The following is a 12,311-nucleotide window of genomic DNA, read 5'->3' as shown; positions in this document are numbered from 1 at the left end:
AAGAATGTCGCACAAATTGCACATTTTGCTAGATCCATAATGTCCTATTCCACATCTACCTTTTTCATTCTTTATTCAAAAAACAGACACAGCGAACATACGTGTACTATAAGCAGCATGTTATTCAACACAAAAGCCTAAAAATGACAATTTTGTTACATAATAGTTATCTTTATGTGTAGGCAATTTGGCATAGAAATATGGAAAATCACTTTTTCATGTTCAGTAAAGAAAGTAAACCACTTTCAAACAAGACGGCAAGGTACTGTGGGTATAAAAGTTGTTCTGCAAGCAGATCTCTATAACAACAGCAGGTGTGTCATTTATACAAATGCTCAACATTTTTGCTAACGAACAACGGCGGACTTTAGATTCCCTCGCACATTTCTTGGCAAAGTATAACTTTTACACAAATCAAGAAAGTAGGGCAAGAAGTTTTTCTTTTTGCTCCAGTTCCCCTTATGATTGCTGAAACTCACATTCATTCCACAAGTTTCTCTGGGAATGCAGCTGTTGGTAGTGCGTCAGACTGAAACTCAATTCTGCAATTAGCCTATGCTTGGTGATGACAAACCCAGCGTATAAAATTCGGGTCCACTCTAAAGCAGAGCAAAGTAACACCCACTCGAAAACGTCACTCAAACCCAAATACGCTTAACCAACATAGCAAATGTGAGAAAGTTCATAGATTTAAGTCCAACAGTACTAAGACAGGAACACAAAATTAAAGGGCAGTTGCGGTTAGGAGCCAAAGCAGACTTGGAACGGAAGCTATACAGGATGTTTCCAAGTTAACTGACACTGTGGGTGGGAATTTGAGTGACGTTTTCGAGCGGGCGTTACTTTGCTCAGTTTTAGAGTGGACCCGAATTTTAAACGCTGGGATTGTCCCTTTAACTACACCCACACCCTCAAATCCATACAAACGTAACATGCAAGACACACGACACGTAACCCGCGTTCAAAAGCCGGGCCACGTGACACAAATACGTCTCTTGTCATGGGAACAAGTTATTACCAGGAAGTGAAAGCGACAGGTTGTCTTACCGGGTATTTTTTTTTCTCTATTAATTTTTTCATTCAGTCTTTCAGTTTTACTGTAGCTTATGGTGTGTGTGTGTGTGTTTTTTTTAATTTGTTAGTTTTTAGAGATTTGGTGATGCATTTGCAGCTTCTGCTTAGAAAGCTGATGACTGATGCAAGGAAAAAGGATACTAAGTTACTGATTAAGACTGGATGATAAGGGAACTTCGTACGGAGAGAGAGTAGTTCTGTGGTTTTCCAGATGTTACTTGCCTTATTTCCGTTTTTGGAGTGCACTTATCGAACGAAGTAAGTAAACAGTATCTCCATATTGTCAAAGTTTTCCGCACATATGGAAATGACTACCTTAAAGAGCATCGTAGCCACGAGGGCGGGATATCCTACTGTGCATGTGCATATCACTCTTCTTGCATTAGATGCTATTTAATATAGTCAGTTTAAATATTTTTAAGTCACATTTTTCGTAGTGATATTTGATTTTCATAGAAGTACCAGAAAGTTGTGTGTTATTTTCAGAACACCCTGACTGCAATAAAGTTAGTGCGTAAACTTGCTAGTCTTAGGGAAATATTAGTATCGACAAGGGGCGCAAACATTACATATTATAATAAAACTCCTATAAATCGACTGTTAGAGACAATATATGTAGGAAGGGTGCATACTGCCTTGGGATTTCCAATTCCAATATTCGTAAAGGGTTACAGTGTTCAGAAACTAAAAGGAAAAAAGTGTTAACTGTATTTATTTTGTCTCTGCATTGCTCTTAAGTGATCAAGTTTTAAGCTTGTTCTACCACAGGATAGTTTGATGCTGTCATAGTGATCTGATGTTGTTTTACTTAAGCTTTTTAGTCCACAGCACATTATCCCTGGGTCATTCCCTTTGATTGATAGTACTATCTGTTGTTGCCTTACCCAAGAATTTATGGAGACATTGTTGCTTTCATATTTTTTTTCATGGTTGTGTTTCAGATGTTGAGAGTGATGGATTTTTTATGAGATGCTGATATTTTTTGGCCAAATTGGACTCTATGGCTCCTTTCCCCTTTGTCAGGTAGATGTGTTAGGTTTCTTGAATTCTGTATATCTCTGTGATAGCAGAACTAGCTGATATATTCACCATAAGACTACAGCTCCAGAGACTCGAGCAAATTTCTGTCTCCCACTGGGAAGGAAGGGCTGCACACACTATCCTATGGATTTTAACTTGCAGAATACAACAGTAATGATGAAAGCTGCAATGAGTAGTTGTATACTAATGGAAGAAACACAACTTGTACATTAGCAGAAGACACATTCAGATACTGTATATTGTGCTTTTTGATAATAGATATTTGCACTCCATTCAAATTTTAATATTAAAAGTGAATAACCACATTGGGGAATATAATATATTTCTAAAAACTGCTTTCACTCCGTGTCACATTTGGATTATTGCCGTTGTGATTTCAAAATCTGAGCAACAGCTTACTGTGGCAGTGCGTTTTATTTGTGCAATAGTTTACTTTGGTGGTGTGTTTCCTCTGCGTTTTTGTGTTTTACCAGTTCGTGAGGTTTTTTGGTGTTTATTTCTAAAAACTGTAAGCTTGAAAGTAACACAGTGAAATGTAGGATGGCTTTGATTAAATGTTTAGTGTAGAGAGATTCAGCCACAAAATCTTAAATGTGTTGGTAATAATATACAAGTTCCAGGGGTGTATCTTATAGCACTTCTATAACAAGCCCCTCCCGAATCCTTTCTCGCCAATGTTGTATTACTGATGGCTAGACTGGAAGAATGGGAGGTGATTGTTTATATTAGAACACATATAGGATGTGCATTAGCAAACGCCACCCCTGCAGTGACATGGGCTGAGGTTATAATGTCAGAGTTCTTGTTTTTCAAGAAATAAAATGCGTGCGTGAACTACACACATACAAATATTCCAAGCATGGGCATTAATGCCCTTCTAGCCTGCCAATATACCAAAACAGTTGTTGCCATAATAATTGTCAAGGCTGTTCTTAAAAATAGCATAATTAGTGCTTGCTTTAATGTAGCCTGATACATTGAACAGATTATGAGTTGCTCTCTCAGAACAGGTTACACTCCTCATTCCTGTAGAATCTTCTACATAGATTGTGTGATGATTCTCTACTGCTTTTCTGATAACCCCAAACATTCCTAGAGGTAGTTGTCTCTTAAGTACCATATGTACCTGAATAAGATATCTTCTTAAATATCTAAAAATGATACTGTATAAGGTCAGATATTTTAGTATATTTCCACTGTACTCTTTTCCAGTTTACTCATGCTTATTTTCTTATAAGGTTTCCATATTGTTATTCCATACTCGTTTGTGTGTAATGTAATTCATAATTACTGATTTCTTATACATTATAAATCTTTGTATACAACCTCTAATGTTCTATAAAAAAACAAAAACTAAAAGCTGGATCTACCCATACACCCAGGTCATGCTGTATTAAACGTTTGCCTTCAATTTGTCTGCTAAAACTCAGATGATTAGTTTTTGCTGTATTTATCAGAATATTATTCTCCTGTGCTGCAGTAGCGTTGTCGCCTCACAGTAAGATGTCCTGTTCGATTCTCAGCTAAAGCGTCTTCTGTGTGGCAACATGCGTGAATGGGCGTACCTTCGTTGAAGGTTGTGCGTCAGGCCTGGCAAGTCAGTACGTAAAAATCTACTGCCAATCATTAGTGGACCGGAGTTCTGCTGTGGCGACCCCTAACCTGGAAAAGCCGAAAGATACAACAACAACATTATTCTCCTGTGCCCAAATGGTTATCTGTAATACCTGTAGTCAGTTTACCTAATTTCAGGTAATCTGCATGCAGACTGTAAAACACCTCAGATAATAAGATAGGTCTGAAAGGTACAATTTAAACAAGTAAGGGCCTAGGTCAGAGCCCTGTGGGACACCCTGACTGCTACCAAGACTTTCACCCATCCAATTGCTGTATGATACTTGCCATGCAGGTATTCCTCTTGTCAGGAGTAAATTAATAATTGGTTGTAATTTATTGATCAGTGTTTTGTGCCTGAACTTGTCAAATGCTGAAGTTAAATCTATATAAATTACATCACAGCACAATTTTTATTTGTAACTGTTGTTGTATTTTTATAGAATATCATAATACAGGTGGTAATAGATGTATTTTCAACATATGCATGCTGTTATATGATTTCAGTCCCATTCTTTCTAGTTCTGACAAGCTTATCCAAAATTACATTCTCCATTATTTTTCCACAACATGAAAGTAGACTTGAGGATTTATATACCTCTGGGTTTTCCTACTTTTTCCCTTAAAGATAGGTTTAATAAGTGAATGTCTCCAATCTTGAGAAGTCTTCCATGTTTATATGATCTAGTAAACAATATATATAATGGTACTGTAAGTTCTTGCTGAAGTGTTCTCAGGTCATTATTACTTACTCCATCTCCTCCCAGTGGTTTGTTTGGATCCAGTTTGCATAGTTATTTTTCAATATGATCTATTTTGATTCCAATTTCCTGAGGTTACCTCCATATTACTAGAACATCTTTTCACCCCCTTTATGGAGCCAAACTGTTTTACATAAGATTATGTAAATATATCTATAATCTGTTGTATCTGAAAGTAAGTTTAGAATCTGCACGTAGTTTATCAATTTGTATGTCTTTACTACTTCCACATCTTACGTATCCATAAATGGTTCCCTTTTATGCTGAACATCTTTATATACAATTTTTTTGATCTTGTATCACACTATGCTTTGTTTGTTTGTTCATAGGTAGGTACTAAGCTAGGTACTAAGCTATCAGCCCAAGGGCCTACGTAAGCCTAGACAACAAGGTTCCCTGGCGTACGCCATCCAAGAAAGTTATTTTCCTGTGCCACTGTCGAGCAGAGACACAGAAGTGATCCCCGGGGTGTATTTCCCATTTCCCACCCACTCATCAAGATTTTAATTGAGTGCTAATGAAGAACTTTGCTTGACATTGATGGGTAGCCTGTTCCAGAGTATGGGAAGTCTCTGGGACATGAATCTATGCCTCCAGCAAGTCCTGTTTATTGTGGTGACAAGGTTTAGGTCCCTAGAGCATGTAGCTCGGAGGGATTGGGATTTCTTTAGGTGTAGCATGTCCAACAGCTCTGGGTTTGACATAGGTGATGTCACCTCGGAGTAGGCGATATGCTATGGAGTAAAGCTGGAGTTTTTTGAGGCAGTCAGTGTAAGGCATTTGTTTGAGGCCAGTAATCCTCTTTGTGAAGTACTTCTGTGGCCTTTCCAGCTGTTGCATATGTCTTGTGAGGTACATTCCAAAAGGGGCGTTGTACTCTATAATGGGTCTAAAGAGTGTCGAGCAGAGGGGAACAATGACTTTTTTTTTTCCCCTGGGTGAGAACCCTTTTATGATGAGGTGTGCCATGTAGAAGTACTTCCTGACTACTGTGGCGATGTGACTATCAAAGGAGAGACTACTGTCCACCTGGGTCCCAAGGTCTCTTATCACACATTCGGTGTTAAGTAGATTGCTGCCTATGTGGTAGTTCATGGGTACAGAGTTTTTACGAAAGGGGAGGACACTGCACTTTTTGGCATTGAGCTTGAGGCCATGGCTCTGACACCAGGCATCTGTCTCAGCGAGGCCCTTCTGTAGGATGTCCACATCATTTGGGGACTTGACTGTGGCTCCTAGTTTGCAGTAATCTGCGAACTTCGTTAGCCAGAGGCCTTCTGTGTTGGCCTGTACTTCAGAGAAGTAGATACCAAACAGGAGAGGTCCCGGATGGAACCCTGTGGTACTCCACTTGTCACTGCTTTGAGGTCATATTTGGAGTCTGCAACTTTTACAGTGTGGGTTCTGTCAGTGAGCCAGTTGGCAACCCATCTTGTGACCTAGGGATTTATACCTAGTTTAGTGAGTTTAGCTATAACTCCAGAATGGGGGATGGTGTTGAAAGCCTTGGCGATGTCAAGATGTAACTACCTTACCCTCATCTACGCCTTTGGTGACTGCCTCAAAGAAGTCCATCAGGTTCAGGAGGCATGATCTATCTTTCCCAAACCCGAACTAGATGAGATCCAGAGTTTGGAGGTTACCAATGTCTTTGTTAAGTTCCATGATGATACGTTCCATGGCCTTGTAGACCAGGCTCGTCAGGCTAATAGGTCGATAGTTCCCGGGATCTGTGGTGGCTCCCCCTTTGTGGAGTGGGATAACTGTTGCTGTGCGCTATTCTGTGGGCACAAAGCCTGATGCAAGGCTATTATTGAACATGGTGCTTAAGTGGGGAGCAGCCTGGGATGTTGTCTGGTCCCATGGATGCTGTGTTTTTGACTTTAGAGAGTGCAGCTTTTACCTGTGTAGTTGTGATTACAGGGACTCTGCATTCTTCTTGTATGGATATGGGCCCTTTAGGGGGTGAGGGGGGTAACGTTCCATCTGCCAGGATGTTGGCAATATCAGTTGGTTCTGTAATTTTCGTGCCGTTGTGCTGTAACTCAGGGCAGATCTGGGTGTTGCCATTGAGATTCTTGACATAGCTATAGAATGCTTTGTGGTTGTTCAGCTTGTTTACTTCAGTTTTCAAAGTTGTAGTTCAATCTCTTTTTCCATTTCTTATATTTTTTTTGTCTCACAACTTAATCAGGTACCTTGTTCTTAGGGAAATGTATCCCCCCTGGCGTTGTATGCCTAGATCCTGACGTTAAACAATTTTTTTTGTTTATTTTGGCACTCAAGCAATTTCTTTTTTAAAACTTTCCACATTCCTTCTGAAGTTTTTCCACTAAACCTATCGCTCAACTCATGACTGTTTTGCTTCCGTATAATCTGTAATTGATCTTCTGTGTATTGGTATTGATTTCATTTTGGCAGACACATATTTAGCAACAAATTAACTTTCATAACCTCATGATCACTGTAAATCAACTGTGGTAAAATTTGACATGAAGTAACAGTAAGTTGTTCTTAAGAAAGTAAAATAAAACACAGTGTAGCATTCATCGGGGGTGAGGGTTACACCCTCCATCCGCACCCCAAAAAGGACTGCAAAGCAGGGCCTTGTAGGCTGTGTGTGACCATCTTACATTAACATTTATGTTAGTAATGCCCATTAGAATTTTAGTTTTTTATAGCTGAACTTTCTTCAACTTTTTAATGTTCAAAATGTATAGAATTAGAGTAGCAATTAAAAACACTTAACTAACATTCCCTTCGGGGATACTATGGTGTGTCCTGCAGTAAGCAATTACATAATAGGCTTTGTGTCAGTATGCATTTTGCGAAGGGTAGGAAGCCTGAAATGGGGGCAGATTTTTAATTATTGCTCTTATAAACTCGGAAGTTTGCTAGAATAACAGCTTTGTCAACATGCATTTTTCTGAAGAATGTGAAGTCAAATGCTGGCGTAATAGGATTTGTGTCAATTTGCATTTCCTGAAATATAGGAAGTGACATATTTATTGCTCTTAAAAACTTAGTTTGCTGCAATGATAGGTGTCAGCTTGCATTAACTAGGTGCTGGTGAAACTTTAAATGCAGTTTTATGTATGTTTTTCCCACTGCTTTTAATACTGAAATTGGAAGGATTCTCTTGATGTTTACTACTGAAATGTTACATCCCTTGTTTCACTTATGGTTTTGCAACAGGGAGGGCATAGAAGTCATTAATTTCTGCCTCCGTTTCTTCATCTGTCTAAATTTTTGACTGTATCCCTGTTTTTCTTTTTCACTGAGATTTTTTGCTTTTGTAGCAGAACTGTGGGGGGACTGCATGCATTAGTTAGAAATTTCCAAGTTAGTCTTCCCATTAATCGATGATATGTGCATATAATCCTGTTCTTCCATTTAAGGTTTCTACACAATTAACAGCGTTTAAGAAGTGCAACCATTTCTAAATTTAGTTTTTCAACTCTGATTATTTCTGTCATGTCATTGCAATGGTTTCAGAGTTAACTAGCTACACAGTCGAGAATAAAAAATAAAAATGCATAAAGAAAAAGCAAGCAAACTGCATAGTCAAGCATGACTGACCTTGTCTTTGTATGACATCATGTCCCTCTTGGTTGTCAGTCAAGTGGGACACACCTGTACATGCACAGCCCCTTGAAGGGATGGGGTGATACTATAAGTTACACAGATCCAGGGCTAAAAACCTCAAAACAAAAGTATTGTTAGACTTGTGCAAACTCAGCACAGTTTGCATTGATGAAACCAGTTTGTATAGAAATGGTACAGAAGGTGAGAAACTGCTAAGTTATGCTTTGTTGTCTGATATCAGTGTATGGTAAAAATGCACATGAGGAAATTTAGTGTGTGGTCATAGCTGTCCTTTAATGCTAAGTAAGTCTGACTGTGGTAAATATTTCTGTTAAACATGGGCATACATTTTCCCTTTCCTCATGTTTATTATTGGAGCTGATGATTAGAACTCATTGCATTCACAAAATGTCATGCTTTAGTGACATCCACTTTGTTTCTGTTATTGTTTGGGTAAAAATGTTGATCATTGTACCATTGAAAGTTAATTCAATTAAAACTTAATATAATCTATATTAATAATTTATTATAATTATAGGTTTTTATTTTATTATAATTTATAGTTTATTTATAATAGTGTATTAAAAAGTTGATCATTAAATGTTTTCATTGGCTGATATTGTTAAAAATATTAAACACTTTACCTGAAAGTGCCTGTTTTTGTGCAGTTAAATAGGGATGTGAAAGCTAAATAACTTGGCTACTGTGGAATACATTCCCTGTCTACTTAAAGCGAAGTTTATCCGTGTTCATTTTCAAGCATGGCTTAAATATGTGGATGGGAAACAGAAAATCTATCCCTGGACTGTACCCTGTACTATTAATGGACAGTAGTAGCTGCTAAATGCTTTATCCCATGCATGGGTCACCTCAAATTACCTATGATATGATCCCAGTTATTCTTATTAGGGGTATTATATAATTGGGGGTACTATATAATTATCGACCATGGGATGAGTAAGGCCAATCTATAACCAAATGGGATAGGTTTTCATGTATGAAAAGGGAAATTGGCTAGTCTTAAAAATATCCCGTGAGGGCAGCTGGCCTAGTACTTGCCTATGAACCTATTGAGCAGAAAATTACAGTGAATCAAAAGGATCCGAAGAAGACAAAGTTATTGTGCTACTGTACTCCTGAGAGTTAAATGGCCTTTTTCCTTTTGCTGTATGCCCAGAAAGGGAGAAGTGCAAGAGAAACTTGCACACATTTGATCTTCATATAGCATCACTTCTATCACCGCCCTGAAACCACACTACACTACAGAATAGTTCTTTGAATACTCCTGTCCTTGTAGCAGATAAGAATGTGCTTACTGTGATGTGAGGTAGTGTCAGCAATGCCAGGAGACGTAAAGCAGTGTATGTGTAACATATGCCAGCATAGCTAGCTGGAGTTTTGTAAAGAATTTAGTCGTTCATATATTAAACTGATTTGTACAGGTGTTTGTGTTGAAAATGTATTTGTAAAGTTGCTTGTGTTTAAAAATGTGCAAACAGTGTGTCCTGCTGGACAGAAAAGAAATAGACCTGTATATCACTGTATTGTAACTGTTTTAACTGAACATATTGTAACAGAGGATACTGGAAGAGAGGAGGTTAATCTCAGTCCAGTTAACTTTGAAAAATAGTCTGAAATTGTCTGGTTTAGGCCATAAAAATTGTATCTCATGGTTCTGGCTGCAGCCAGAGACAAAATGTCTGTGAGAAGCCTGGCTTAGCAGCTCTGTAGGTGGAAGTGTTAAAATTGTTTTGCAGCTTCCAGATGTTATAATATTTCTTACCAGAGCTCTGTGTGTGTATTGTGACATATATGTGTAAGAACCTGGCTCAGATTTCTAGTAAAGGGGGTAGTGTGGGAACCGGAGCCAGATGACCAGATGTGATGTTGTTCTATAGCCAGCACTGAAATTATTTAGATATTAATGAGTGATGTGATAGTGGCACTCGGCACTCTGTTTTGGGATTGATAAGACCACTCACCCACTTCATCTTGCCTTGTTCTATTAAGTAAGCAGGAAACTAATTCTTCGATTGTATAGGAAAATATAGTGAGATTAGTTTAGTAAAGTATTGTTTTTCTGTATCTTTGTGAATGTTTCCATCTGTGTTATTTTTAATATTTCCCGTGATTGAAACTCAGGTGTTTTATTGTAAATAGATATTCAGCATTTTCATGTTTTATTTTTATTTGTCATTAAATATATTTAAACTTTTCTTTGTAACTGGTCTTTTTGGAGAATATTTTAACCTTTGAGAATACTTGTATTTATTTGGTGACACTGTGGCCTTCCTTGAAAGTCTTGCTGTTTGGTCAGCCTTACCATTCACTCAGTATAATTGGATACCCAGTTAAGATCTCGTGGCAGTGGACCAACCTTTTAGCCTGGAAATAGCTGGTAAATCGGTGCTAGTCTTTCCCAGGTTGTGTGTGTGTCGGCTACTTGGAGCAGAGTCACAGAGCACTGGTTTCTGCAGAGAGAAAGGACGTCTTATTTGGGGCCTGGAGGAGAAAGTCCAGCCCAGGACTGGTTGTGCTCCCTGTGTGCTCTTAAGGGAAGTTGTGCTTAGTGCAGAGAGCTGTATCTGAAAATACTGTGTGTGTATATAGTTTTTTCCAAGTGAACATCCGTCACCCTTGTCAGTGGTGTGGATTTAAGCTCTTTCTTTAATTACTAGCCTAGAGGAGGGACATCCCACTTGACATTTTCCATACATAGTAAAATGTATTCTTACATTCTTGTTGTTTTACATCCTTAACTGCTGAACAAGGTCTGTCCTCAGAATACTGTATGGCTGTATAACAGCCTGCATCTTAAACGATTCAACATGTTTTTCAAGAAATTTTCATTGAAAGTTACTGACACAATTGCTGCTTCTATACTCAAAGCAAAATAGCAGCTGCAGCCTGAATTTTAATGAGGAAAAAAAAATCAAAAATACTAATGTCATTTTTTATACTTCAGCATACACGGAGAATAAAAAGATCTCTTTTATATCTGAAGATATGTTCTAATTTTTGATCTGAAATTACAACAATTTAATTTATTTTTTTACCAGGAATGTCTGGGTGAAACCTATTTTCAGCAGGGGTCTAGGGAGAAAAGGTCAAAATCCAGTGTTGTAAAGATGTTTAGTGTTCTTAATTTCAGTACAGAAGAGTTTACTCAGAGTTCAAGAGACATAATGAAACATTTAGAAGAGAAGTCCGTTATATCTCTTCTCCTAAGTGGTATTCGCTTTATAGCGAGACATACCTCAACTTTTTTAGCTTAAGAAATCTAAACAAAGCCTAAAATAGCGGAGTGGGGTGGCAAAGGCCCAAAAATAGGGACAGATTTTAAATATTGTTCGTATAAACTTAGAAAGTTGTTAGAATAACAGAATTTGAGTTGGCATGCATTTTTCTGAAGGATATGAAGTCTGCAAAATTGGGAAAAGGGGTTGAGGATGGATGTATGGAGTCTGAAACTCAAATATAGGTCAGTTAGAAGGCTAGGATTTTAAATATTAATGAAAATTCAGACACTAGTACATCAGAGTATTTTCAGATCAACCTGTGGCATTACAAAGATTGGAAAGAGTGGCAGACAGATGATATCAGGATTTGTTAATGGGATCAATGAGACCAATTTGGATTTTCGTAAATCAGGATTTGGAAACAGAAACTGCAAGAGAAGTAAAAAAGAATGGTTAGGAAGGGAAAACTTTTTATAATCGTAGAATGATGGATAGATGTGCAATTGACAACAGGAAAAGGAGACTAGAACTGAACAATGTTTTCAGATTTTTGGACTTTGGGTTTGATGAAGGGCAGCTAAAATTATTTAAAATGGGGTTTTTTTATTCCTGTAGTAAGGACTGAGTTGGTTGAGATTTTTAACAGAGTTGAGAATATGTTTTTGGAAATTTAAATTGAAATTATTTCACATAAAGGAGATCCATGACTTTTTGCACAATAAGTTTAAAAAAAAGAAACTTGTTTGTTGCAACCACCATACAGACCTATTATTGTAGCTAATGGGTCAAAGACTGAACTACTGGCATTTGTTTGTTGATGGTAAAATTTACCATATTGTTGAAAACACAGTTTATTTCATACAGAATTCTGTCAGTTTTGTTTTTGAATTGCTCTCTTACTTGAGTTTGATAGCTGCTAGTTTAAATCCCAGCATCTCTTGTTTATGTGAAGTCATTATACCCCAAGACTTGGGGAAATTAGTTTGTTTGCATCAAC

At 37.7% G+C, this 12,311-nt stretch overlaps 1 protein-coding gene across 2 annotated transcripts in view; it reads left to right on the top strand.

The window, feature by feature from the left end:
* Positions 1–854: 854 nt before the first annotated feature.
* The window catches only part of MGAT1 (alpha-1,3-mannosyl-glycoprotein 2-beta-N-acetylglucosaminyltransferase), a 334,206-nt gene continuing 322,749 nt past the window's right edge, over positions 855–12,311 (top strand). The window contains exons 1-2 of one of the 2 annotated variants that reach the window (XM_044084357.1): positions 856–1,050; positions 1,143–1,332. The gene's annotated coding sequence lies outside the window, so the exon portion shown is untranslated. Of the gene's footprint in view, positions 1,051–1,142; positions 1,333–12,311 lie in introns of both variants that reach the window. The other variant, XM_044084356.1, reaches the window with a different exon arrangement.

Source organism: Protopterus annectens, chromosome 9.part0 (assembly GCF_019279795.1).
Source record: "Protopterus annectens isolate FY-2018-M chromosome 9.part0, PAN1.0, whole genome shotgun sequence".
Lineage (NCBI taxonomy): Eukaryota > Metazoa > Chordata > Ceratodontiformes > Protopteridae > Protopterus > Protopterus annectens.
The sequence above is the reverse complement of the archived record's forward strand: the minus strand, read 5'-3'. Positions and strand labels throughout refer to the sequence as shown.